We start from the raw sequence: 27587 nt of genomic DNA on the forward strand, positions 1-27587 counted from the left end.
TGAGACTGACTTTCATGCGTATTCACAGACCAAGCATCATAAAGATACCAGCATGATCTTCATTGCGGGCTTAGAGCCGGTATTAGCTTTTGAGAGGTAAGAGGATTTTGAGGGCTCGTTGGTCTAGGGGTATGATTCTCGCTTTGGGTGCGAGAGGTCCCGGGTTCAAATCCCGGACGAGCCCTTTTCTTGGTACTCTTTTCAAGTTGTTTTGAAGTTTGCGTTTCAAAACCAACATCAATTTTTTCTTTGCAGTAGTGGATAATTCTTTGCTAGAGTCTCATGCTTCAGCCCTGCCCAGTCTGAGCTAATACCAAACATCTGGTCTTGCATGGCATGTACGAGCGTTCAGCTAGGGATGTCGGGCAGGTTGCATGAAAGAAATCTAAAGCCAGAGGCCCATGGAATAGCCAGTTCGGAGCAGTTTCATTACAGAAAAATCAACTGTAGGTATCTGTTTCTGTAGTGTAGTGGTTATCACGTTCGCCTCACACGCGAAAGGTCCCCGGTTCGAAACCGGGCAGAAACAGTTGTTATATTGTGTTGGCTACAATGTTGATAGGTGCCGTTTTGCCATGGAATTGTCCAAGCCCTGAAGATTATTTCATGCAATCTCGTTCCAAGAAAGGGAATTCTCTCAAAACACTAAAGTAATCGGCGTGTGGATGTATCTGTTGGTTCTCAGACCTTGCTTTCAAAAGAGCCCTGCAATCGGTTCACTGCTCACCTAGAACAAGCATTAACATGGAGAATTGTTGGCACCAACAGGAATCTTATTTTAGTGGAGTGTTTCTGGCTTTGAGTGCAGAGGCCCTCGGCTCAATTCCAAGATGATCCTTCTCAGGGTGATGATACAAATGCATTGTCACCTTTACGTTTAATGTCAGAATCATTTATTTCCAGTTGGTGGTGTAAGAATGTTTGCAACAGTATGGCGATTTTTCCTAGCCATGCATGAATGAAAGCATATCACTCGCCTTTAGGTGTTTTTCTAATACATTGATATTTGCATCTTCCTTCCTAGCCTGCATGTTTGACTATCTTACAGGCTGCATGTAATAAGTATCACATCAGGGCCCTTCTTCTACTCAATTCACAACTGTTCTATCACGACATAGATAAGAAAGCTGCATCTGCTTTTGTTGTGTAGTGGTAATCAGGTTTACCTGACGTGTGAAAGCCCCATGCTTTGAAAGTACACAGTAACAAAGAAACCGATGACTTTTATAAAAAGGTGTCATGTGTGTCTCTTACTTTGCACAAAAAGTGCCAGAGATGACTTCATTTGCAGTCACTTGAAAAGTAGGGATTCTCCAATAAATGGTAAATGGTTGAAACAAATCTGAAGAAATGCATGACATACCTGTGTGTGTGTGTGTATGCATGTATGTATATATAGGGAGAGAGAGAGCGTCAATATAAACAGACTTTATTTCAATCAAGCTGTCTTTTCTATCCTTCAGGAGCAGAATGTTCTGATCATCAGCGCTCCAGAATGTAGTGTTTTCTTGGCAAGCATCACATATTGTGATGTGTTAGCTAAAAGTTCCATATCCTAGAGACTGATATATTCCTCTGTACTTGTACCTTGGGGATTCATCAAAACCTGGCATCATAAGCAGCTTTCTACTGCCACAGACTGGACAGCGAAACAATTTAAAATATCCCAGAAAAAGAAAATAAGCATGCTTAATCAGAGCTTTCTGGACAGGAAGGACATTTGAGCAAGTGAGGAATAAGCACTGCTTTTGTTAATTTGCATAGGCAGAATAGAGACTTCTGGGAAAAGGCCGAAATTACAGTCACAGAAAATGGCTGCATCTATAGAGAACGCTAAGAAGTGTTGGCAGCTTTTCCTCTGACCCTGGCCACTTTTACAAGCAATCCTATGATAGTCAGCAGGACCCACCCTAAAAAGGAAGGGGCATCCACTTGGACCCTTTCCACCTTTTCTAAATCTCGCCTGATTGAGCCTGATTGAGCACTGATTGAGCAGATAAGCACATGTCATTCTCATTTCAGAAAGGTATTGGTTAGCTTGCTGCTAGCAGCTCAGTTATGTTATGATGTTAGAGGCTATGCAAGGAATGCTTTAGTCCAGCGATATGCAGTTTTTATTGCGCCTTGCATTCAGCAGGAAGATCTTTAGCTTGAATCTGTGGCCTAGGTATTCACCTTGGTATTTCTTTTGGCACAAAGTGAAGGAGTATTTAAGAGAAAATGCACAATGTGTTTCTTATGTTGTTATGAACAACTTGTTACTCTTTCTCATTAAGCTTCAGCCACTGAAGAAATATATAAATAAGGGCTGACTTCCTGTAAGACGTGTCCAAAGCTGGGACGGAATAAAAGGAGACACTTGTAAATGATAGTGCTATCGTTTGAGAAAGGGTAAGTTGAGACTGACTTTCATGCGTATTCACAGACCAAGCATCATAAAGATACCAGCATGATCTTCATTGCGGGCTTAGAGCCGGTATTAGCTTTTGAGAGGAAAGAGGATTTTGAGGGCTCGTTGGTCGAGGGGTATGATTCTCGCTTTGGGTGCGAGAGGTCCCGGGTTCAAATCCCGGACGAGCCCTTTTCTTGGTACTCTTTTCAAGTTGTTTTGAAGTTTGCGTTTCAAAACCAACATCAATTTTTTCTTTGCAGTAGTGGATAATTCTTTGCTAGAGTCTCATGCTTCAGCCCTGCCCAGTCTGAGCTAATACCAAACATCTGGTCTTGCATGGCATGTACGAGCGTTCAGCTAGGGATGTCGGGCAGGTTGCATGAAAGAAATCTAAAGCCAGAGGCCCATGGAATAGCCAGTTCGGAGCAGTTTCATTACAGAAAAATCAACTGTAGGTATCTGTTTCTGTAGTGTAGTGGTTATCACGTTCGCCTCACACGCGAAAGGTCCCCGGTTCGAAACCGGGCAGAAACAGTTGTTATATTGTGTTGGCTACAATGTTGATAGGTGCCGTTTTGCCATGGAATTGTCCAAGCCCTGAAGATTATTTCATGCAATCTCGTTCCAAGAAAGGGAATTCTCTCAAAACACTAAAGTAATCGGCGTGTGGATGTATCTGTTGGTTCTCAGACCTTGCTTTCAAAAGAGCCCTGCAATCGGTTCACTGCTCACCTAGAACAAGCATTAACATGGAGAATTGTTGGCACCAACAGGAATCTTATTTTAGTGGAGTGTTTCTGGCTTTGAGTGCAGAGGCCCTCGGCTCAATTCCAAGATGATCCTTCTCAGGGTGATGATACAAATGCATTGTCACCTTTACGTTTAATGTCAGAATCATTTATTTCCAGTTGGTGGTGTAAGAATGTTTGCAACAGTATGGCGATTTTTCCTAGCCATGCATGAATGAAAGCATATCACTCGCCTTTAGGTGTTTTTCTAATACATTGATATTTGCATCTTCCTTCCTAGCCTGCATGTTTGACTATCTTACAGGCTGCATGTAATAAGTATCACATCAGGGCCCTTCTTCTACTCAATTCACAACTGTTCTATCACGACATAGATAAGAAAGCTGCATCTGCTTTTGTTGTGTAGTGGTAATCAGGTTTACCTGACGTGTGAAAGCCCCATGCTTTGAAAGTACACAGTAACAAAGAAACCGATGACTTTTATAAAAAGGTGTCATGTGTGTCTCTTACTTTGCACAAAAAGTGCCAGAGATGACTTCATTTGCAGTCACTTGAAAAGTAGGGATTCTCCAATAAATGGTAAATGGTTGAAACAAATCTGAAGAAATGCATGACATACCTGTGTGTGTGTGTGTATGCATGTATGTATATATAGGGAGAGAGAGAGCGTCAATATAAACAGACTTTATTTCAATCAAGCTGTCTTTTCTATCCTTCAGGAGCAGAATGTTCTGATCATCAGCGCTCCAGAATGTAGTGTTTTCTTGGCAAGCATCACATATTGTGATGTGTTAGCTAAAAGTTCCATATCCTAGAGACTGATATATTCCTCTGTACTTGTACCTTGGGGATTCATCAAAACCTGGCATCATAAGCACCTTTCTACTGCCACAGACTGGACAGCGAAACAATTTAAAATATCCCAGAAAAAGAAAATAAGCATGCTTAATCAGAGCTTTCTGGACAGGAAGGACATTTGAGCAAGTGAGGAATAAGCACTGCTTTTGTTAATTTGCATAGGCAGAATAGAGACTTCTGGGAAAAGGCCGAAATTACAGTCACAGAAAATGGCTGCATCTATAGAGAACGCTAAGAAGTGTTGGCAGCTTTTCCTCTGACCCTGGCCACTTTTACAAGCAATCCTATGATAGTCAGCAGGACCCACCCTAAAAAGGAAGGGGCATCCACTTGGACCCTTTCCACCTTTTCTAAATCTCGCCTGATCGAGCCTGATTGAGCACTGATTGAGCAGATAAGCACATGTCATTCTCATTTCAGAAAGGTATTGGTTAGCTTGCTGCTAGCAGCTCAGTTATGTTATGATGTTAGAGGCTATGCAAGGAATGCTTTAGTCCAGCGATATGCAGTTTTTAATGCGCCTTGCATTCAGCAGGAAGATCTTTAGCTTGAATCTGTGGCCTAGGTATTCACCTTGGTATTTCTTTTGGCACAAAGTGAAGGAGTATTTAAGAGAAAATGCACAATGTGTTTCTTATGTTGTTATGAACAACTTGTTACTCTTTCTCATTAAGCTTCAGCCACTGAAGAAATATATAAATAAGGGCTGACTTCCTGTAAGACGTGTCCAAAGCTGGGACGGAATAAAAGGAGACACTTGTAAATGATAGTGCTATCGTTTGAGAAAGGGTAAGTTGAGACTGACTTTCATGCGTATTCACAGACCAAGCATCATAAAGATACCAGCATGATCTTCATTGCGGGCTTAGAGCCGGTATTAGCTTTTGAGAGGTAAGAGGATTTTGAGGGCTCGTTGGTCTAGGGGTATGATTCTCGCTTTGGGTGCGAGAGGTCCCGGGTTCAAATCCCGGACGAGCCCTTTTCTTGGTACTCTTTTCAAGTTGTTTTGAAGTTTGCGTTTCAAAACCAACATAAATTTTTTCTTTGCAGTAGTGGATAATTCTTTGCTAGAGTCTCATGCTTCAGCCCTGCCCAGTCTGAGCTAATACCAAACATCTGGTCTTGCATGGCATGTACGAGCGTTCAGCTAGGGATGTCGGGCAGGTTGCATGAAAGAAATCTAAAGCCAGAGGCCCATGGAATAGCCAGTTCGGAGCAGTTTCATTACAGAAAAATCAACTGTAGGTATCTGTTTCTGTAGTGTAGTGGTTATCACGTTCGCCTCACACGCGAAAGGTCCCCGGTTCGAAACCGGGCAGAAACAGTTGTTATATTGTGTTGGCTACAATGTTGATAGGTGCCGTTTTGCCATGGAATTGTCCAAGCCCTGAAGATTATTTCATGCAATCTCGTTCCAAGAAAGGGAATTCTCTCAAAACACTAAAGTAATCGGCGTGTGGATGTATCTGTTGGTTCTCAGACCTTGCTTTCAAAAGAGCCCTGCAATCGGTTCACTGCTCACCTAGAACAAGCATTAACATGGAGAATTGTTGGCACCAACAGGAATCTTATTTTAGTGGAGTGTTTCTGGCTTTGAGTGCAGAGGCCCTCGGCTCAATTCCAAGATGATCCTTCTCAGGGTGATGATACAAATGCATTGTCACCTTTACGTTTAATGTCAGAATCATTTATTTCCAGTTGGTGGTGTAAGAATGTTTGCAACAGTATGGCGATTTTTCCTAGCCATGCATGAATGAAAGCATATCACTCGCCTTTAGGTGTTTTTCTAATACATTGATATTTGCATCTTCCTTCCTAGCCTGCATGTTTGACTATCTTACAGGCTGCATGTAATAAGTATCACATCAGGGCCCTTCTTCTACTCAATTCACAACTGTTCTATCACGACATAGATAAGAAAGCTGCATCTGCTTTTGTTGTGTAGTGGTAATCAGGTTTACCTGACGTGTGAAAGCCCCATGCTTTGAAAGTACACAGTAACAAAGAAACCGATGACTTTTATAAAAAGGTGTCATGTGTGTCTCTTACTTTGCACAAAAAGTGCCAGAGATGACTTCATTTGCAGTCACTTGAAAAGTAGGGATTCTCCAATAAATGGTAAATGGTTGAAACAAATCTGAAGAAATGCATGACATACCTGTGTGTGTGTGTGTATGCATGTATGTATATATAGGGAGAGAGAGAGCGTCAATATAAACAGACTTTATTTCAATCAAGCTGTCTTTTCTATCCTTCAGGAGCAGAATGTTCTGATCATCAGCGCTCCAGAATGTAGTGTTTTCTTGGCAAGCATCACATATTGTGATGTGTTAGCTAAAAGTTCCATATCCTAGAGACTGATATATTCCTCTGTACTTGTACCTTGGGGATTCATCAAAACCTGGCATCATAAGCAGCTTTCTACTGCCACAGACTGGACAGCGAAACAATTTAAAATATCCCAGAAAAAGAAAATAAGCATGCTTAATCAGAGCTTTCTGGACAGGAAGGACATTTGAGCAAGTGAGGAATAAGCACTGCTTTTGTTAATTTGCATAGGCAGAATAGAGACTTCTGGGAAAAGGCCGAAATTACAGTCACAGAAAATGGCTGCATCTATAGAGAACGCTAAGAAGTGTTGGCAGCTTTTCCTCTGACCCTGGCCACTTTTACAAGCAATCCTATGATAGTCAGCAGGACCCACCCTAAAAAGGAAGGGGCATCCACTTGGACCCTTTCCACCTTTTCTAAATCTCGCCTGATCGAGCCTGATTGAGCACTGATTGAGCAGATAAGCACATGTCATTCTCATTTCAGAAAGGTATTGGTTAGCTTGCTGCTAGCAGCTCAGTTATGTTATGATGTTAGAGGCTATGCAAGGAATGCTTTAGTCCAGCGATATGCAGTTTTTAATGCGCCTTGCATTCAGCAGGAAGATCTTTAGCTTGAATCTGTGGCCTAGGTATTCACCTTGGTATTTCTTTTGGCACAAAGTGAAGGAGTATTTAAGAGAAAATGCACAATGTGTTTCTTATGTTGTTATGAACAACTTGTTACTCTTTCTCATTAAGCTTCAGCCACTGAAGAAATATATAAATAAGGGCTGACTTCCTGTAAGACGTGTCCAAAGCTGGGACGGAATAAAAGGAGACACTTGTAAATGATAGTGCTATCGTTTGAGAAAGGGTAAGTTGAGACTGACTTTCATGCGTATTCACAGACCAAGCATCATAAAGATACCAGCATGATCTTCATTGCGGGCTTAGAGCCGGTATTAGCTTTTGAGAGGTAAGAGGATTTTGAGGGCTCGTTGGTCTAGGGGTATGATTCTCGCTTTGGGTGCGAGAGGTCCCGGGTTCAAATCCCGGACGAGCCCTTTTCTTGGTACTCTTTTCAAGTTGTTTTGAAGTTTGCGTTTCAAAACCAACATCAATTTTTTCTTTGCAGTAGTGGATAATTCTTTGCTAGAGTCTCATGCTTCAGCCCTGCCCAGTCTGAGCTAATACCAAACATCTGGTCTTGCATGGCATGTACGAGCGTTCAGCTAGGGATGTCGGGCAGGTTGCATGAAAGAAATCTAAAGCCAGAGGCCCATGGAATAGCCAGTTCGGAGCAGTTTCATTACAGAAAAATCAACTGTAGGTATCTGTTTCTGTAGTGTAGTGGTTATCACGTTCGCCTCACACGCGAAAGGTCCCCGGTTCGAAACCGGGCAGAAACAGTTGTTATATTGTGTTGGCTACAATGTTGATAGGTGCCGTTTTGCCATGGAATTGTCCAAGCCCTGAAGATTATTTCATGCAATCTCGTTCCAAGAAAGGGAATTCTCTCAAAACACTAAAGTAATCGGCGTGTGGATGTATCTGTTGGTTCTCAGACCTTGCTTTCAAAAGAGCCCTGCAATCGGTTCACTGCTCACCTAGAACAAGCATTAACATGGAGAATTGTTGGCACCAACAGGAATCTTATTTTAGTGGAGTGTTTCTGGCTTTGAGTGCAGAGGCCCTCGGCTCAATTCCAAGATGATCCTTCTCAGGGTGATGATACAAATGCATTGTCACCTTTACGTTTAATGTCAGAATCATTTATTTCCAGTTGGTGGTGTAAGAATGTTTGCAACAGTATGGCGATTTTTCCTAGCCATGCATGAATGAAAGCATATCACTCGCCTTTAGGTGTTTTTCTAATACATTGATATTTGCATCTTCCTTCCTAGCCTGCATGTTTGACTATCTTACAGGCTGCATGTAATAAGTATCACATCAGGGCCCTTCTTCTACTCAATTCACAACTGTTCTATCACGACATAGATAAGAAAGCTGCATCTGCTTTTGTTGTGTAGTGGTAATCAGGTTTACCTGACGTGTGAAAGCCCCATGCTTTGAAAGTACACAGTAACAAAGAAACCGATGACTTTTATAAAAAGGTGTCATGTGTGTCTCTTACTTTGCACAAAAAGTGCCAGAGATGACTTCATTTGCAGTCACTTGAAAAGTAGGGATTCTCCAATAAATGGTAAATGGTTGAAACAAATCTGAAGAAATGCATGACATACCTGTGTGTGTGTGTGTATGCATGTATGTATATATAGGGAGAGAGAGAGCGTCAATATAAACAGACTTTATTTCAATCAAGCTGTCTTTTCTATCCTTCAGGAGCAGAATGTTCTGATCATCAGCGCTCCAGAATGTAGTGTTTTCTTGGCAAGCATCACATATTGTGATGTGTTAGCTAAAAGTTCCATATCCTAGAGACTGATATATTCCTCTGTACTTGTACCTTGGGGATTCATCAAAACCTGGCATCATAAGCAGCTTTCTACTGCCACAGACTGGACAGCGAAACAATTTAAAATATCCCAGAAAAAGAAAATAAGCATGCTTAATCAGAGCTTTCTGGACAGGAAGGACATTTGAGCAAGTGAGGAATAAGCACTGCTTTTGTTAATTTGCATAGGCAGAATAGAGACTTCTGGGAAAAGGCCGAAATTACAGTCACAGAAAATGGCTGCATCTATAGAGAACGCTAAGAAGTGTTGGCAGCTTTTCCTCTGACCCTGGCCACTTTTACAAGCAATCCTATGATAGTCAGCAGGACCCACCCTAAAAAGGAAGGGGCATCCACTTGGACCCTTTCCACCTTTTCTAAATCTCGCCTGATCGAGCCTGATTGAGCACTGATTGAGCAGATAAGCACATGTCATTCTCATTTCAGAAAGGTATTGGTTAGCTTGCTGCTAGCAGCTCAGTTATGTTATGATGTTAGAGGATATGCAAGGAATGCTTTAGTCCAGCGATATGCAGTTTTTATTGCGCCTTGCATTCAGCAGGAAGATCTTTAGCTTGAATCTGTGGCCTAGGTATTCACCTTGGTATTTCTTTTGGCACAAAGTGAAGGAGTATTTAAGAGAAAATGCACAATGTGTTTCTTATGTTGTTATGAACAACTTGTTACTCTTTCTCATTAAGCTTCAGCCACTGAAGAAATATATAAATAAGGGCTGACTTCCTGTAAGACGTGTCCAAAGCTGGGACGGAATAAAAGGAGACACTTGTAAATGATAGTGCTATCGTTTGAGAAAGGGTAAGTTGAGACTGACTTTCATGCGTATTCACAGACCAAGCATCATAAAGATACCAGCATGATCTTCATTGCGGGCTTAGAGCCGGTATTAGCTTTTGAGAGGTAAGAGGATTTTGAGGGCTCGTTGGTCGAGGGGTATGATTCTCGCTTTGGGTGCGAGAGGTCCCGGGTTCAAATCCCGGACGAGCCCTTTTCTTGGTACTCTTTTCAAGTTGTTTTGAAGTTTGCGTTTCAAAACCAACATCAATTTTTTCTTTGCAGTAGTGGATAATTCTTTGCTAGAGTCTCATGCTTCAGCCCTGCCCAGTCTGAGCTAATACCAAACATCTGGTCTTGCATGGCATGTACGAGCGTTCAGCTAGGGATGTCGGGCAGGTTGCATGAAAGAAATCTAAAGCCAGAGGCCCATGGAATAGCCAGTTCGGAGCAGTTTCATTACAGAAAAATCAACTGTAGGTATCTGTTTCTGTAGTGTAGTGGTTATCACGTTCGCCTCACACGCGAAAGGTCCCCGGTTCGAAACCGGGCAGAAACAGTTGTTATATTGTGTTGGCTACAATGTTGATAGGTGCCGTTTTGCCATGGAATTGTCCAAGCCCTGAAGATTATTTCATGCAATCTCGTTCCAAGAAAGGGAATTCTCTCAAAACACTAAAGTAATCGGCGTGTGGATGTATCTGTTGGTTCTCAGACCTTGCTTTCAAAAGAGCCCTGCAATCGGTTCACTGCTCACCTAGAACAAGCATTAACATGGAGAATTGTTGGCACCAACAGGAATCTTATTTTAGTGGAGTGTTTCTGGCTTTGAGTGCAGAGGCCCTCGGCTCAATTCCAAGATGATCCTTCTCAGGGTGATGATACAAATGCATTGTCACCTTTACGTTTAATGTCAGAATCATTTATTTCCAGTTGGTGGTGTAAGAATGTTTGCAACAGTATGGCGATTTTTCCTAGCCATGCATGAATGAAAGCATATCACTCGCCTTTAGGTGTTTTTCTAATACATTGATATTTGCATCTTCCTTCCTAGCCTGCATGTTTGACTATCTTACAGGCTGCATGTAATAAGTATCACATCAGGGCCCTTCTTCTACTCAATTCACAACTGTTCTATCACGACATAGATAAGAAAGCTGCATCTGCTTTTGTTGTGTAGTGGTAATCAGGTTTACCTGACGTGTGAAAGCCCCATGCTTTGAAAGTACACAGTAACAAAGAAACCGATGACTTTTATAAAAAGGTGTCATGTGTGTCTCTTACTTTGCACAAAAAGTGCCAGAGATGACTTCATTTGCAGTCACTTGAAAAGTAGGGATTCTCCAATAAATGGTAAATGGTTGAAACAAATCTGAAGAAATGCATGACATACCTGTGTGTGTGTGTGTATGCATGTATGTATATATAGGGAGAGAGAGAGCGTCAATATAAACAGACTTTATTTCAATCAAGCTGTCTTTTCTATCCTTCAGGAGCAGAATGTTCTGATCATCAGCGCTCCAGAATGTAGTGTTTTCTTGGCAAGCATCACATATTGTGATGTGTTAGCTAAAAGTTCCATATCCTAGAGACTGATATATTCCTCTGTACTTGTACCTTGGGGATTCATCAAAACCTGGCATCATAAGCAGCTTTCTACTGCCACAGACTGGACAGCGAAACAATTTAAAATATCCCAGAAAAAGAAAATAAGCATGCTTAATCAGAGCTTTCTGGACAGGAAGGACATTTGAGCAAGTGAGGAATAAGCACTGCTTTTGTTAATTTGCATAGGCAGAATAGAGACTTCTGGGAAAAGGCCGAAATTACAGTCACAGAAAATGGCTGCATCTATAGAGAACGCTAAGAAGTGTTGGCAGCTTTTCCTCTGACCCTGGCCACTTTTACAAGCAATCCTATGATAGTCAGCAGGACCCACCCTAAAAAGGAAGGGGCATCCACTTGGACCCTTTCCACCTTTTCTAAATCTCGCCTGATCGAGCCTGATTGAGCACTGGTTGAGCAGATAAGCACATGTCATTCTCATTTCAGAAAGGTATTGGTTAGCTTGCTGCTAGCAGCTCAGTTATGTTATGATGTTAGAGGCTATGCAAGGAATGCTTTAGTCCAGCGATATGCAGTTTTTATTGCGCCTTGCATTCAGCAGGAAGATCTTTAGCTTGAATCTGTGGCCTAGGTATTCACCTTGGTATTTCTTTTGGCACAAAGTGAAGGAGTATTTAAGAGAAAATGCACAATGTGTTTCTTATGTTGTTATGAACAACTTGTTACTCTTTCTCATTAAGCTTCAGCCACTGAAGAAATATATAAATAAGGGCTGACTTCCTGTAAGACGTGTCCAAAGCTGGGACGGAATAAAAGGAGACACTTGTAAATGATAGTGCTATCGTTTGAGAAAGGGTAAGTTGAGACTGACTTTCATGCGTATTCACAGACCAAGCATCATAAAGATACCAGCATGATCTTCATTGCGGGCTTAGAGCCGGTATTAGCTTTTGAGAGGTAAGAGGATTTTGAGGGCTCGTTGGTCTAGGGGTATGATTCTCGCTTTGGGTGCGAGAGGTCCCGGGTTCAAATCCCGGACGAGCCCTTTTCTTGGTACTCTTTTCAAGTTGTTTTGAAGTTTGCGTTTCAAAACCAACATCAATTTTTTCTTTGCAGTAGTGGATAATTCTTTGCTAGAGTCTCATGCTTCAGCCCTGCCCAGTCTGAGCTAATACCAAACATCTGGTCTTGCATGGCATGTACGAGCGTTCAGCTAGGGATGTCGGGCAGGTTGCATGAAAGAAATCTAAAGCCAGAGGCCCATGGAATAGCCAGTTCGGAGCAGTTTCATTACAGAAAAATCAACTGTAGGTATCTGTTTCTGTAGTGTAGTGGTTATCACGTTCGCCTCACACGCGAAAGGTCCCCGGTTCGAAACCGGGCAGAAACAGTTGTTATATTGTGTTGGCTACAATGTTGATAGGTGCCGTTTTGCCATGGAATTGTCCAAGCCCTGAAGATTATTTCATGCAATCTCGTTCCAAGAAAGGGAATTCTCTCAAAACACTAAAGTAATCGGCGTGTGGATGTATCTGTTGGTTCTCAGACCTTGCTTTCAAAAGAGCCCTGCAATCGGTTCACTGCTCACCTAGAACAAGCATTAACATGGAGAATTGTTGGCACCAACAGGAATCTTATTTTAGTGGAGTGTTTCTGGCTTTGAGTGCAGAGGCCCTCGGCTCAATTCCAAGATGATCCTTCTCAGGGTGATGATACAAATGCATTGTCACCTTTACGTTTAATGTCAGAATCATTTATTTCCAGTTGGTGGTGTAAGAATGTTTGCAACAGTATGGCGATTTTTCCTAGCCATGCATGAATGAAAGCATATCACTCGCCTTTAGGTGTTTTTCTAATACATTGATATTTGCATCTTCCTTCCTAGCCTGCATGTTTGACTATCTTACAGGCTGCATGTAATAAGTATCACATCAGGGCCCTTCTTCTACTCAATTCACAACTGTTCTATCACGACATAGATAAGAAAGCTGCATCTGCTTTTGTTGTGTAGTGGTAATCAGGTTTACCTGACGTGTGAAAGCCCCATGCTTTGAAAGTACACAGTAACAAAGAAACCGATGACTTTTATAAAAAGGTGTCATGTGTGTCTCTTACTTTGCACAAAAAGTGCCAGAGATGACTTCATTTGCAGTCACTTGAAAAGTAGGGATTCTCCAATAAATGGTAAATGGTTGAAACAAATCTGAAGAAATGCATGACATACCTGTGTGTGTGTGTGTATGCATGTATGTATATATAGGGAGAGAGAGAGCGTCAATATAAACAGACTTTATTTCAATCAAGCTGTCTTTTCTATCCTTCAGGAGCAGAATGTTCTGATCATCAGCGCTCCAGAATGTAGTGTTTTCTTGGCAAGCATCACATATTGTGATGTGTTAGCTAAAAGTTCCATATCCTAGAGACTGATATATTCCTCTGTACTTGTACCTTGGGGATTCATCAAAACCTGGCATCATAAGCAGCTTTCTACTGCCACAGACTGGACAGCGAAACAATTTAAAATATCCCAGAAAAAGAAAATAAGCATGCTTAATCAGAGCTTTCTGGACAGGAAGGACATTTGAGCAAGTGAGGAATAAGCACTGCTTTTGTTAATTTGCATAGGCAGAATAGAGACTTCTGGGAAAAGGCCGAAATTACAGTCACAGAAAATGGCTGCATCTATAGAGAACGCTAAGAAGTGTTGGCAGCTTTTCCTCTGACCCTGGCCACTTTTACAAGCAATCCTATGATAGTCAGCAGGACCCACCCTAAAAAGGAAGGGGCATCCACTTGGACCCTTTCCACCTTTTCTAAATCTCGCCTGATCGAGCCTGATTGAGCACTGATTGAGCAGATAAGCACATGTCATTCTCATTTCAGAAAGGTATTGGTTAGCTTGCTGCTAGCAGCTCAGTTATGTTATGATGTTAGAGGCTATGCAAGGAATGCTTTAGTCCAGCGATATGCAGTTTTTAATGCGCCTTGCATTCAGCAGGAAGATCTTTAGCTTGAATCTGTGGCCTAGGTATTCACCTTGGTATTTCTTTTGGCACAAAGTGAAGGAGTATTTAAGAGAAAATGCACAATGTGTTTCTTATGTTGTTATGAACAACTTGTTACTCTTTCTCATTAAGCTTCAGCCACTGAAGAAATATATAAATAAGGGCTGACTTCCTGTAAGACGTGTCCAAAGCTGGGACGGAATAAAAGGAGACACTTGTAAATGATAGTGCTATCGTTTGAGAAAGGGTAAGTTGAGACTGACTTTCATGCGTATTCACAGACCAAGCATCATAAAGATACCAGCATGATCTTCATTGCGGGCTTAGAGCCGGTATTAGCTTTTGAGAGGTAAGAGGATTTTGAGGGCTCGTTGGTCTAGGGGTATGATTCTCGCTTTGGGTGCGAGAGGTCCCGGGTTCAAATCCCGGACGAGCCCTTTTCTTGGTACTCTTTTCAAGTTGTTTTGAAGTTTGCGTTTCAAAACCAACATCAATTTTTTCTTTGCAGTAGTGGATAATTCTTTGCTAGAGTCTCATGCTTCAGCCCTGCCCAGTCTGAGCTAATACCAAACATCTGGTCTTGCATGGCATGTACGAGCGTTCAGCTAGGGATGTCGGGCAGGTTGCATGAAAGAAATCTAAAGCCAGAGGCCCATGGAATAGCCAGTTCGGAGCAGTTTCATTACAGAAAAATCAACTGTAGGTATCTGTTTCTGTAGTGTAGTGGTTATCACGTTCGCCTCACACGCGAAAGGTCCCCGGTTCGAAACCGGGCAGAAACAGATGTTATATTGTGTTGGCTACAATGTTGATAGGTGCCGTTTTGCCATGGAATTGTCCAAGCCCTGAAGATTATTTCATGCAATCTCGTTCCAAGAAAGGGAATTCTCTCAAAACACTAAAGTAATCGGCGTGTGGATGTATCTGTTGGTTCTCAGACCTTGCTTTCAAAAGAGCCCTGCAATCGGTTCACTGCTCACCTAGAACAAGCATTAACATGGAGAATTGTTGGCACCAACAGGAATCTTATTTTAGTGGAGTGTTTCTGGCTTTGAGTGCAGAGGCCCTCGGCTCAATTCCAAGATGATCCTTCTCAGGGTGATGATACAAATGCATTGTCACCTTTACGTTTAATGTCAGAATCATTTATTTCCAGTTGGTGGTGTAAGAATGTTTGCAACAGTATGGCGATTTTTCCTAGCCATGCATGAATGAAAGCATATCACTCGCCTTTAGGTGTTTTTCTAATACATTGATATTTGCATCTTCCTTCCTAGCCTGCATGTTTGACTATCTTACAGGCTGCATGTAATAAGTATCACATCAGGGCCCTTCTTCTACTCAATTCACAACTGTTCTATCACGACATAGATAAGAAAGCTGCATCTGCTTTTGTTGTGTAGTGGTAATCAGGTTTACCTGACGTGTGAAAGCCCCATGCTTTGAAAGTACACAGTAACAAAGAAACCGATGACTTTTATAAAAAGGTGTCATGTGTGTCTCTTACTTTGCACAAAAAGTGCCAGAGATGACTTCATTTGCAGTCACTTGAAAAGTAGGGATTCTCCAATAAATGGTAAATGGTTGAAACAAATCTGAAGAAATGCATGACATACCTGTGTGTGTGTGTGTATGCATGTATGTATATATAGGGAGAGAGAGAGCGTCAATATAAACAGACTTTATTTCAATCAAGCTGTCTTTTCTATCCTTCAGGAGCAGAATGTTCTGATCATCAGCGCTCCAGAATGTAGTGTTTTCTTGGCAAGCATCACATATTGTGATGTGTTAGCTAAAAGTTCCATATCCTAGAGACTGATATATTCCTCTGTACTTGTACCTTGGGGATTCATCAAAACCTGGCATCATAAGCAGCTTTCTACTGCCACAGACTGGACAGCGAAACAATTTAAAATATCCCAGAAAAAGAAAATAAGCATGCTTAATCAGAGCTTTCTGGACAGGAAGGACATTTGAGCAAGTGAGGAATAAGCACTGCTTTTGTTAATTTGCATAGGCAGAATAGAGACTTCTGGGAAAAGGCCGAAATTACAGTCACAGAAAATGGCTGCATCTATAGAGAACGCTAAGAAGTGTTGGCAGCTTTTCCTCTGACCCTGGCCACTTTTACAAGCAATCCTATGATAGTCAGCAGGACCCACCCTAAAAAGGAAGGGGCATCCACTTGGACCCTTTCCACCTTTTCTAAATCTCGCCTGATTGAGCCTGATTGAGCACTGATTGAGCAGATAAGCACATGTCATTCTCATTTCAGAAAGGTATTGGTTAGCTTGCTGCTAGCAGCTCAGTTATGTTATGATGTTAGAGGCTATGCAAGGAATGCTTTAGTCCAGCGATATGCAGTTTTTATTGCGCCTTGCATTCAGCAGGAAGATCTTTAGCTTGAATCTGTGGCCTAGGTATTCACCTTGGTATTTCTTTTGGCACAAAGTGAAGGAGTATTTAAGAGAAAATGCACAATGTGTTTCTTATGTTGTTATGAACAACTTGTTACTCTTTCTCATTAAGCTTCAGCCACTGAAGAAATATATAAATAAGGGCTGACTTCCTGTAAGACGTGTCCAAAGCTGGGACGGAATAAAAGGAGACACTTGTAAATGATAGTGCTATCGTTTGAGAAAGGGTAAGTTGAGACTGACTTTCATGCGTATTCACAGACCAAGCATCATAAAGATACCAGCATGATCTTCATTGCGGGCTTAGAGCCGGTATTAGCTTTTGAGAGGAAAGAGGATTTTGAGGGCTCGTTGGTCGAGGGGTATGATTCTCGCTTTGGGTGCGAGAGGTCCCGGGTTCAAATCCCGGACGAGCCCTTTTCTTGGTACTCTTTTCAAGTTGTTTTGAAGTTTGCGTTTCAAAACCAACATCAATTTTTTCTTTGCAGTAGTGGATAATTCTTTGCTAGAGTCTCATGCTTCAGCCCTGCCCAGTCTGAGCTAATACCAAACATCTGGTCTTGCATGGCATGTACGAGCGTTCAGCTAGGGATGTCGGGCAGGTTGCATGAAAGAAATCTAAAGCCAGAGGCCCATGGAATAGCCAGTTCGGAGCAGTTTCATTACAGAAAAATCAACTGTAGGTATCTGTTTCTGTAGTGTAGTGGTTATCACGTTCGCCTCACACGCGAAAGGTCCCCGGTTCGAAACCGGGCAGAAACAGTTGTTATATTGTGTTGGCTACAATGTTGATAGGTGCCGTTTTGCCATGGAATTGTCCAAGCCCTGAAGATTATTTCATGCAATCTCGTTCCAAGAAAGGGAATTCTCTCAAAACACTAAAGTAATCGGCGTGTGGATGTATCTGTTGGTTCTCAGACCTTGCTTTCAAAAGAGCCCTGCAATCGGTTCACTGCTCACCTAGAACAAGCATTAACATGGAGAATTGTTGGCACCAACAGGAATCTTATTTTAGTGGAGTGTTTCTGGCTTTGAGTGCAGAGGCCCTCGGCTCAATTCCAAGATGATCCTTCTCAGGGTGATGATACAAATGCATTGTCACCTTTACGTTTAATGTCAGAATCATTTATTTCCAGTTGGTGGTGTAAGAATGTTTGCAACAGTATGGCGATTTTTCCTAGCCATGCATGAATGAAAGCATATCACTCGCCTTTAGGTGTTTTTCTAATACATTGATATTTGCATCTTCCTTCCTAGCCTGCATGTTTGACTATCTTACAGGCTGCATGTAATAAGTATCACATCAGGGCCCTTCTTCTACTCAATTCACAACTGTTCTATCACGACATAGATAAGAAAGCTGCATCTGCTTTTGTTGTGTAGTGGTAATCAGGTTTACCTGACGTGTGAAAGCCCCATGCTTTGAAAGTACACAGTAACAAAGAAACCGATGACTTTTATAAAAAGGTGTCATGTGTGTCTCTTACTTTGCACAAAAAGTGCCAGAGATGACTTCATTTGCAGTCACTTGAAAAGTAGGGATTCTCCAATAAATGGTAAATGGTTGAAACAAATCTGAAGAAATGCATGACATACCTGTGTGTGTGTGTGTATGCATGTATGTATATATAGGGAGAGAGAGAGCGTCAATATAAACAGACTTTATTTCAATCAAGCTGTCTTTTCTATCCTTCAGGAGCAGAATGTTCTGATCATCAGCGCTCCAGAATGTAGTGTTTTCTTGGCAAGCATCACATATTGTGATGTGTTAGCTAAAAGTTCCATATCCTAGAGACTGATATATTCCTCTGTACTTGTACCTTGGGGATTCATCAAAACCTGGCATCATAAGCAGCTTTCTACTGCCACAGACTGGACAGCGAAACAATTTAAAATATCCCAGAAAAAGAAAATAAGCATGCTTAATCAGAGCTTTCTGGACAGGAAGGACATTTGAGCAAGTGAGGAATAAGCACTGCTTTTGTTAATTTGCATAGGCAGAATAGAGACTTCTGGGAAAAGGCCGAAATTACAGTCACAGAAAATGGCTGCATCTATAGAGAACGCTAAGAAGTGTTGGCAGCTTTTCCTCTGACCCTGGCCACTTTTACAAGCAATCCTATGATAGTCAGCAGGACCCACCCTAAAAAGGAAGGGGCATCCACTTGGACCCTTTCCACCTTTTCTAAATCTCGCCTGATCGAGCCTGATTGAGCACTGATTGAGCAGATAAGCACATGTCATTCTCATTTCAGAAAGGTATTGGTTAGCTTGCTGCTAGCAGCTCAGTTATGTTATGATGTTAGAGGCTATGCAAGGAATGCTTTAGTCCAGCGATATGCAGTTTTTAATGCGCCTTGCATTCAGCAGGAAGATCTTTAGCTTGAATCTGTGGCCTAGGTATTCACCTTGGTATTTCTTTTGGCACAAAGTGAAGGAGTATTTAAGAGAAAATGCACAATGTGTTTCTTATGTTGTTATGAACAACTTGTTACTCTTTCTCATTAAGCTTCAGCCACTGAAGAAATATATAAATAAGGGCTGACTTCCTGTAAGACGTGTCCAAAGCTGGGACGGAATAAAAGGAGACACTTGTAAATGATAGTGCTATCGTTTGAGAAAGGGTAAGTTGAGACTGACTTTCATGCGTATTCACAGACCAAGCATCATAAAGATACCAGCATGATCTTCATTGCGGGCTTAGAGCCGGTATTAGCTTTTGAGAGGTAAGAGGATTTTGAGGGCTCGTTGGTCTAGGGGTATGATTCTCGCTTTGGGTGTGAGAGGTCCCGGGTTCAAATCCCGGACGAGCCCTTTTCTTGGTACTCTTTTCAAGTTGTTTTGAAGTTTGCGTTTCAAAACCAACATCAATTTTTTCTTTGCAGTAGTGGATAATTCTTTGCTAGAGTCTCATGCTTCAGCCCTGCCCAGTCTGAGCTAATACCAAACATCTGGTCTTGCATGGCATGTACGAGCGTTCAGCTAGGGATGTCGGGCAGGTTGCATGAAAGAAATCTAAAGCCAGAGGCCCATGGAATAGCCAGTTCGGAGCAGTTTCATTACAGAAAAATCAACTGTAGGTATCTGTTTCTGTAGTGTAGTGGTTATCACGTTCGCCTCACACGCGAAAGGTCCCCGGTTCGAAACCGGGCAGAAACAGTTGTTATATTGTGTTGGCTACAATGTTGATAGGTGCCGTTTTGCCATGGAATTGTCCAAGCCCTGAAGATTATTTCATGCAATCTCGTTCCAAGAAAGGGAATTCTCTCAAAACACTAAAGTAATCGGCGTGTGGATGTATCTGTTGGTTCTCAGACCTTGCTTTCAAAAGAGCCCTGCAATCGGTTCACTGCTCACCTAGAACAAGCATTAACATGGAGAATTGTTGGCACCAACAGGAATCTTATTTTAGTGGAGTGTTTCTGGCTTTGAGTGCAGAGGCCCTCGGCTCAATTCCAAGATGATCCTTCTCAGGGTGATGATACAAATGCATTGTCACCTTTACGTTTAATGTCAGAATCATTTATTTCCAGTTGGTGGTGTAAGAATGTTTGCAACAGTATGGCGATTTTTCCTAGCCATGCATGAATGAAAGCATATCACTCGCCTTTAGGTGTTTTTCTAATACATTGATATTTGCATCTTCCTTCCTAGCCTGCATGTTTGACTATCTTACAGGCTGCATGTAATAAGTATCACATCAGGGCCCTTCTTCTACTCAATTCACAACTGTTCTATCACGACATAGATAAGAAAGCTGCATCTGCTTTTGTTGTGTAGTGGTAATCAGGTTTACCTGACGTGTGAAAGCCCCATGCTTTGAAAGTACACAGTAACAAAGAAACCGATGACTTTTATAAAAAGGTGTCATGTGTGTCTCTTACTTTGCACAAAAAGTGCCAGAGATGACTTCATTTGCAGTCACTTGAAAAGTAGGGATTCTCCAATAAATGGTAAATGGTTGAAACAAATCTGAAGAAATGCATGACATACCTGTGTGTGTGTGTGTATGCATGTATGTATATATAGGGAGAGAGAGAGCGTCAATATAAACAGACTTTATTTCAATCAAGCTGTCTTTTCTATCCTTCAGGAGCAGAATGTTCTGATCATCAGCGCTCCAGAATGTAGTGTTTTCTTGGCAAGCATCACATATTGTGATGTGTTAGCTAAAAGTTCCATATCCTAGAGACTGATATATTCCTCTGTACTTGTACCTTGGGGATTCATCAAAACCTGGCATCATAAGCAGCTTTCTACTGCCACAGACTGGACAGCGAAACAATTTAAAATATCCCAGAAAAAGAAAATAAGCATGCTTAATCAGAGCTTTCTGGACAGGAAGGACATTTGAGCAAGTGAGGAATAAGCACTGCTTTTGTTAATTTGCATAGGCAGAATAGAGACTTCTGGGAAAAGGCCGAAATTACAGTCACAGAAAATGGCTGCATCTATAGAGAACGCTAAGAAGTGTTGGCAGCTTTTCCTCTGACCCTGGCCACTTTTACAAGCAATCCTATGATAGTCAGCAGGACCCACCCTAAAAAGGAAGGGGCATCCACTTGGACCCTTTCCACCTTTTCTAAATCTCGCCTGATCGAGCCTGATTGAGCACTGATTGAGCAGATAAGCACATGTCATTCTCATTTCAGAAAGGTATTGGTTAGCTTGCTGCTAGCAGCTCAGTTATGTTATGATGTTAGAGGCTATGCAAGGAATGCTTTAGTCCAGCGATATGCAGTTTTTAATGCGCCTTGCATTCAGCAGCAAGATCTTTAGCTTGAATCTGTGGCCTAGGTATTCACCTTGGTATTTCTTTTGGCACAAAGTGAAGGAGTATTTAAGAGAAAATGCACAATGTGTTTCTTATGTTGTTATGAACAACTTGTTACTCTTTCTCATTAAGCTTCAGCCACTGAAGAAATATATAAATAAGGGCTGACTTCCTGTAAGACGTGTCCAAAGCTGGGACGGAATAAAAGGAGACACTTGTAAATGATAGTGCTATCGTTTGAGAAAGGGTAAGTTGAGACTGACTTTCATGCGTATTCACAGACCAAGCATCATAAAGATACCAGCATGATCTTCATTGCGGGCTTAGAGCCGGTATTAGCTTTTGAGAGGTAAGAGGATTTTGAGGGCTCGTTGGTCTAGGGGTATGATTCTCGCTTTGGGTGCGAGAGGTCCCGGGTTCAAATCCCGGACGAGCCCTTTTCTTGGTACTCTTTTCAAGTTGTTTTGAAGTTTGCGTTTCAAAACCAACATCAATTTTTTCTTTGCAGTAGTGGATAATTCTTTGCTAGAGTCTCATGCTTCAGCCCTGCCCAGTCTGAGCTAATACCAAACATCTGGTCTTGCATGGCATGTACGAGCGTTCAGCTAGGGATGTCGGGCAGGTTGCATGAAAGAAATCTAAAGCCAGAGGCCCATGGAATAGCCAGTTCGGAGCAGTTTCATTACAGAAAAATCAACTGTAGGTATCTGTTTCTGTAGTGTAGTGGTTATCACGTTCGCCTCACACGCGAAAGGTCCCCGGTTCGAAACCGGGCAGAAACAGTTGTTATATTGTGTTGGCTACAATGTTGATAGGTGCCGTTTTGCCATGGAATTGTCCAAGCCCTGAAGATTATTTCATGCAATCTCGTTCCAAGAAAGGGAATTCTCTCAAAACACTAAAGTAATCGGCGTGTGGATGTATCTGTTGGTTCTCAGACCTTGCTTTCAAAAGAGCCCTGCAATCGGTTCACTGCTCACCTAGAACAAGCATTAACATGGAGAATTGTTGGCACCAACAGGAATCTTATTTTAGTGGAGTGTTTCTGGCTTTGAGTGCAGAGGCCCTCGGCTCAATTCCAAGATGATCCTTCTCAGGGTGATGATACAAATGCATTGTCACCTTTACGTTTAATGTCAGAATCATTTATTTCCAGTTGGTGGTGTAAGAATGTTTGCAACAGTATGGCGATTTTTCCTAGCCATGCATGAATGAAAGCATATCACTCGCCTTTAGGTGTTTTTCTAATACATTGATATTTGCATCTTCCTTCCTAGCCTGCATGTTTGACTATCTTACAGGCTGCATGTAATAAGTATCACATCAGGGCCCTTCTTCTACTCAATTCACAACTGTTCTATCACGACATAGATAAGAAAGCTGCATCTGCTTTTGTTGTGTAGTGGTAATCAGGTTTACCTGACGTGTGAAAGCCCCATGCTTTGAAAGTACACAGTAACAAAGAAACCGATGACTTTTATAAAAAGGTGTCATGTGTGTCTCTTACTTTGCACAAAAAGTGCCAGAGATGACTTCATTTGCAGTCACTTGAAAAGTAGGGATTCTCCAATAAATGGTAAATGGTTGAAACAAATCTGAAGAAATGCATGACATACCTGTGTGTGTGTGTGTATGCATGTATGTATATATAGGGAGAGAGAGAGCGTCAATATAAACAGACTTTATTTCAATCAAGCTGTCTTTTCTATCCTTCAGGAGCAGAATGTTCTGATCATCAGCGCTCCAGAATGTAGTGTTTTCTTGGCAAGCATCACATATTGCGATGTGTTAGCTAAAAGTTCCATATCCTAGAGACTGATATATTCCTCTGTACTTGTACCTTGGGGATTCATCAAAACCTGGCATCATAAGCAGCTTTCTACTGCCACAGACTGGACAGCGAAACAATTTAAAATATCCCAGAAAAAGAAAATAAGCATGCTTAATCAGAGCTTTCTGGACAGGAAGGACATTTGAGCAAGTGAGGAATAAGCACTGCTTTTGTTAATTTGCATAGGCAGAATAGAGACTTCTGGGAAAAGGCCGAAATTACAGTCACAGAAAATGGCTGCATCTATAGAGAACGCTAAGAAGTGTTGGCAGCTTTTCCTCTGACCCTGGCCACTTTTACAAGCAATCCTATGATAGTCAGCAGGACCCACCCTAAAAAGGAAGGGGCATCCACTTGGACCCTTTCCACCTTTTCTAAATCTCGCCTGATCGAGCCTGATTGAGCACTGATTGAGCAGATAAGCACATGTCATTCTCATTTCAGAAAGGTATTGGTTAGCTTGCTGCTAGCAGCTCAGTTATGTTATGATGTTAGAGGCTATGCAAGGAATGCTTTAGTCCAGCGATATGCAGTTTTTAATGCGCCTTGCATTCAGCAGGAAGATCTTTAGCTTGAATCTGTGGCCTAGGTATTCACCTTGGTATTTCTTTTGGCACAAAGTGAAGGAGTATTTAAGAGAAAATGCACAATGTGTTTCTTATGTTGTTATGAACAACTTGTTACTCTTTCTCATTAAGCTTCAGCCACTGAAGAAATATATAAATAAGGGCTGACTTCCTGTAAGACGTGTCCAAAGCTGGGACGGAATAAAAGGAGACACTTGTAAATGATAGTGCTATCGTTTGAGAAAGGGTAAGTTGAGACTGACTTTCATGCGTATTCACAGACCAAGCATCATAAAGATACCAGCATGATCTTCATTGCGGGCTTAGAGCCGGTATTAGCTTTTGAGAGGTAAGAGGATTTTGAGGGCTCGTTGGTCTAGGGGTATGATTCTCGCTTTGGGTGCGAGAGGTCCCGGGTTCAAATCCCGGACGAGCCCTTTTCTTGGTACTCTTTTCAAGTTGTTTTGAAGTTTGCGTTTCAAAACCAACATCAATTTTTTCTTTGCAGTAGTGGATAATTCTTTGCTAGAGTCTCATGCTTCAGCCCTGCCCAGTCTGAGCTAATACCAAACATCTGGTCTTGCATGGCATGTACGAGCGTTCAGCTAGGGATGTCGGGCAGGTTGCATGAAAGAAATCTAAAGCCAGAGGCCCATGGAATAGCCAGTTCGGAGCAGTTTCATTACAGAAAAATCAACTGTAGGTATCTGTTTCTGTAGTGTAGTGGTTATCACGTTCGCCTCACACGCGAAAGGTCCCCGGTTCGAAACCGGGCAGAAACAGTTGTTATATTGTGTTGGCTACAATGTTGATAGGTGCCGTTTTGCCATGGAATTGTCCAAGCCCTGAAGATTATTTCATGCAATCTCGTTCCAAGAAAGGGAATTCTCTCAAAACACTAAAGTAATCGGCGTGTGGATGTATCTGTTGGTTCTCAGACCTTGCTTTCAAAAGAGCCCTGCAATCGGTTCACTGCTCACCTAGAACAAGCATTAACATGGAGAATTGTTGGCACCAACAGGAATCTTATTTTAGTGGAGTGTTTCTGGCTTTGAGTGCAGAGGCCCTCGGCTCAATTCCAAGATGATCCTTCTCAGGGTGATGATACAAATGCATTGTCACCTTTACGTTTAATGTCAGAATCATTTATTTCCAGTTGGTGGTGTAAGAATGTTTGCAACAGTATGGCGATTTTTCCTAGCCATGCATGAATGAAAGCATATCACTCGCCTTTAGGTGTTTTTCTAATACATTGATATTTGCATCTTCCTTCCTAGCCTGCATGTTTGACTATCTTACAGGCTGCATGTAATAAGTATCACATCAGGGCCCTTCTTCTACTCAATTCACAACTGTTCTATCACGACATAGATAAGAAAGCTGCATCTGCTTTTGTTGTGTAGTGGTAATCAGGTTTACCTGACGTGTGAAAGCCCCATGCTTTGAAAGTACACAGTAACAAAGAAACCGATGACTTTTATAAAAAGGTGTCATGTGTGTCTCTTACTTTGCACAAAAAGTGCCAGAGATGACTTCATTTGCAGTCACTTGAAAAGTAGGGATTCTCCAATAAATGGTAAATGGTTGAAACAAATCTGAAGAAATGCATGACATACCTGTGTGTGTGTGTGTATGCATGTATGTATATATAGGGAGAGAGAGAGCGTCAATATAAACAGACTTTATTTCAATCAAGCTGTCTTTTCTATCCTTCAGGAGCAGAATGTTCTGATCATCAGCGCTCCAGAATGTAGTGTTTTCTTGGCAAGCATCACATATTGTGATGTGTTAGCTAAAAGTTCCATATCCTAGAGACTGATATATTCCTCTGTACTTGTACCTTGGGGATTCATCAAAACCTGGCATCATAAGCAGCTTTCTACTGCCACAGACTGGACAGCGAAACAATTTAAAATATCCCAGAAAAAGAAAATAAGCATGCTTAATCAGAGCTTTCTGGACAGGAAGGACATTTGAGCAAGTGAGGAATAAGCACTGCTTTTGTTAATTTGCATAGGCAGAATAGAGACTTCTGGGAAAAGGCCGAAATTACAGTCACAGAAAATGGCTGCATCTATAGAGAACGCTAAGAAGTGTTGGCAGCTTTTCCTCTGACCCTGGCCACTTTTACAAGCAATCCTATGATAGTCAGCAGGACCCACCCTAAAAAGGAAGGGGCATCCACTTGGACCCTTTCCACCTTTTCTAAATCTCGCCTGATCGAGCCTGATTGAGCACTGATTGAGCAGATAAGCACATGTCATTCTCATTTCAGAAAGGTATTGGTTAGCTTGCTGCTAGCAGCTCAGTTATGTTATGATGTTAGAGGATATGCAAGGAATGCTTTAGTCCAGCGATATGCAGTTTTTATTGCGCCTTGCATTCAGCAGGAAGATCTTTAGCTTGAATCTGTGGCCTAGGTATTCACCTTGGTATTTCTTTTGGCACAAAGTGAAGGAGTATTTAAGAGAAAATGCACAATGTGTTTCTTATGTTGTTATGAACAACTTGTTACTCTTTCTCATTAAGCTTCAGCCACTGAAGAAATATATAAATAAGGGCTGACTTCCTGTAAGACGTGTCCAAAGCTGGGACGGAATAAAAGGAGACACTTGTAAATGATAGTGCTATCGTTTGAGAAAGGGTAAGTTGAGACTGACTTTCATGCGTATTCACAGACCAAGCATCATAAAGATACCAGCATGATCTTCATTGCGGGCTTAGAGCCGGTATTAGCTTTTGAGAGGTAAGAGGATTTTGAGGGCTCGTTGGTCGAGGGGTATGATTCTCGCTTTGGGTGCGAGAGGTCCCGGGTTCAAATCCCGGACGAGCCCTTTTCTTGGTACTCTTTTCAAGTTGTTTTGAAGTTTGCGTTTCAAAACCAACATCAATTTTTTCTTTGCAGTAGTGGATAATTCTTTGCTAGAGTCTCATGCTTCAGCCCTGCCCAGTCTGAGCTAATACCAAACATCTGGTCTTGCATGGCATGTACGAGCGTTCAGCTAGGGATGTCGGGCAGGTTGCATGAAAGAAATCTAAAGCCAGAGGCCCATGGAATAGCCAGTTCGGAGCAGTTTCATTACAGAAAAATCAACTGTAGGTATCTGTTTCTGTAGTGTAGTGGTTATCACGTTCGCCTCACACGCGAAAGGTCCCCGGTTCGAAACCGGGCAGAAACAGTTGTTATATTGTGTTGGCTACAATGTTGATAGGTGCCGTTTTGCCATGGAATTGTCCAAGCCCTGAAGATTATTTCATGCAATCTCGTTCCAAGAAAGGGAATTCTCTCAAAACACTAAAGTAATCGGCGTGTGGATGTATCTGTTGGTTCTCAGACCTTGCTTTCAAAAGAGCCCTGCAATCGGTTCACTGCTCACCTAGAACAAGCATTAACATGGAGAATTGTTGGCACCAACAGGAATCTTATTTTAGTGGAGTGTTTCTGGCTTTGAGTGCAGAGGCCCTCGGCTCAATTCCAAGATGATCCTTCTCAGGGTGATGATACAAATGCATTGTCACCTTTACGTTTAATGTCAGAATCATTTATTTCCAGTTGGTGGTGTAAGAATGTTTGCAACAGTATGGCGATTTTTCCTAGCCATGCATGAATGAAAGCATATCACTCGCCTTTAGGTGTTTTTCTAATACATTGATATTTGCATCTTCCTTCCTAGCCTGCATGTTTGACTATCTTACAGGCTGCATGTAATAAGTATCACATCAGGGCCCTTCTTCTACTCAATTCACAACTGTTCTATCACGACATAGATAAGAAAGCTGCATCTGCTTTTGTTGTGTAGTGGTAATCAGGTTTACCTGACGTGTGAAAGCCCCATGCTTTGAAAGTACACAGTAACAAAGAAACCGATG

The 27587-nt window shown here is 41.8% G+C and overlaps 19 non-coding genes across 19 annotated transcripts; all 19 read left to right on the forward strand.

The window, feature by feature from the left end:
• Positions 1-112: 112 nt before the first annotated feature.
• On the forward strand, positions 113-184 carry TRNAP-UGG (transfer RNA proline (anticodon UGG)). The gene has a single exon. It is a non-coding gene; the product is annotated as a tRNA-Pro (tRNA).
• Positions 185-456: 272 nt separating this feature from the next.
• TRNAV-CAC (transfer RNA valine (anticodon CAC)) lies at positions 457-529 on the forward strand. The gene has a single exon. It is a non-coding gene; the product is annotated as a tRNA-Val (tRNA).
• Positions 530-2853: 2324 nt separating this feature from the next.
• On the forward strand, positions 2854-2926 carry TRNAV-CAC (transfer RNA valine (anticodon CAC)). Its single transcript has one exon. It is a non-coding gene; the product is annotated as a tRNA-Val (tRNA).
• Positions 2927-4906: 1980 nt separating this feature from the next.
• Positions 4907-4978, forward strand: TRNAP-UGG (transfer RNA proline (anticodon UGG)). Its single transcript has one exon. It is a non-coding gene; the product is annotated as a tRNA-Pro (tRNA).
• Positions 4979-5250: 272 nt separating this feature from the next.
• Positions 5251-5323, forward strand: TRNAV-CAC (transfer RNA valine (anticodon CAC)). The gene has a single exon. It is a non-coding gene; the product is annotated as a tRNA-Val (tRNA).
• A 1980-nt stretch (positions 5324-7303) lies between these two features.
• TRNAP-UGG (transfer RNA proline (anticodon UGG)) lies at positions 7304-7375 on the forward strand. The gene has a single exon. It is a non-coding gene; the product is annotated as a tRNA-Pro (tRNA).
• A 272-nt stretch (positions 7376-7647) lies between these two features.
• Positions 7648-7720, forward strand: TRNAV-CAC (transfer RNA valine (anticodon CAC)). The gene has a single exon. It is a non-coding gene; the product is annotated as a tRNA-Val (tRNA).
• Positions 7721-10044: 2324 nt separating this feature from the next.
• Positions 10045-10117, forward strand: TRNAV-CAC (transfer RNA valine (anticodon CAC)). The gene has a single exon. It is a non-coding gene; the product is annotated as a tRNA-Val (tRNA).
• Positions 10118-12097: 1980 nt separating this feature from the next.
• On the forward strand, positions 12098-12169 carry TRNAP-UGG (transfer RNA proline (anticodon UGG)). Its single transcript has one exon. It is a non-coding gene; the product is annotated as a tRNA-Pro (tRNA).
• A 272-nt stretch (positions 12170-12441) lies between these two features.
• TRNAV-CAC (transfer RNA valine (anticodon CAC)) lies at positions 12442-12514 on the forward strand. The gene has a single exon. It is a non-coding gene; the product is annotated as a tRNA-Val (tRNA).
• Positions 12515-14494: 1980 nt separating this feature from the next.
• On the forward strand, positions 14495-14566 carry TRNAP-UGG (transfer RNA proline (anticodon UGG)). Its single transcript has one exon. It is a non-coding gene; the product is annotated as a tRNA-Pro (tRNA).
• Positions 14567-14838: 272 nt separating this feature from the next.
• Positions 14839-14911, forward strand: TRNAV-CAC (transfer RNA valine (anticodon CAC)). Its single transcript has one exon. It is a non-coding gene; the product is annotated as a tRNA-Val (tRNA).
• Positions 14912-17235: 2324 nt separating this feature from the next.
• Positions 17236-17308, forward strand: TRNAV-CAC (transfer RNA valine (anticodon CAC)). The gene has a single exon. It is a non-coding gene; the product is annotated as a tRNA-Val (tRNA).
• A 2324-nt stretch (positions 17309-19632) lies between these two features.
• TRNAV-CAC (transfer RNA valine (anticodon CAC)) lies at positions 19633-19705 on the forward strand. Its single transcript has one exon. It is a non-coding gene; the product is annotated as a tRNA-Val (tRNA).
• Positions 19706-21685: 1980 nt separating this feature from the next.
• On the forward strand, positions 21686-21757 carry TRNAP-UGG (transfer RNA proline (anticodon UGG)). The gene has a single exon. It is a non-coding gene; the product is annotated as a tRNA-Pro (tRNA).
• Positions 21758-22029: 272 nt separating this feature from the next.
• TRNAV-CAC (transfer RNA valine (anticodon CAC)) lies at positions 22030-22102 on the forward strand. The gene has a single exon. It is a non-coding gene; the product is annotated as a tRNA-Val (tRNA).
• A 1980-nt stretch (positions 22103-24082) lies between these two features.
• Positions 24083-24154, forward strand: TRNAP-UGG (transfer RNA proline (anticodon UGG)). Its single transcript has one exon. It is a non-coding gene; the product is annotated as a tRNA-Pro (tRNA).
• Positions 24155-24426: 272 nt separating this feature from the next.
• TRNAV-CAC (transfer RNA valine (anticodon CAC)) lies at positions 24427-24499 on the forward strand. Its single transcript has one exon. It is a non-coding gene; the product is annotated as a tRNA-Val (tRNA).
• A 2324-nt stretch (positions 24500-26823) lies between these two features.
• On the forward strand, positions 26824-26896 carry TRNAV-CAC (transfer RNA valine (anticodon CAC)). The gene has a single exon. It is a non-coding gene; the product is annotated as a tRNA-Val (tRNA).
• Positions 26897-27587: the final 691 nt, after the last annotated feature.

This window comes from Triturus cristatus, chromosome 8 (assembly GCF_964204655.1).
Source record: "Triturus cristatus chromosome 8, aTriCri1.1, whole genome shotgun sequence".
NCBI classification, from domain to species: Eukaryota; Metazoa; Chordata; class Amphibia; order Caudata; family Salamandridae; genus Triturus; species Triturus cristatus.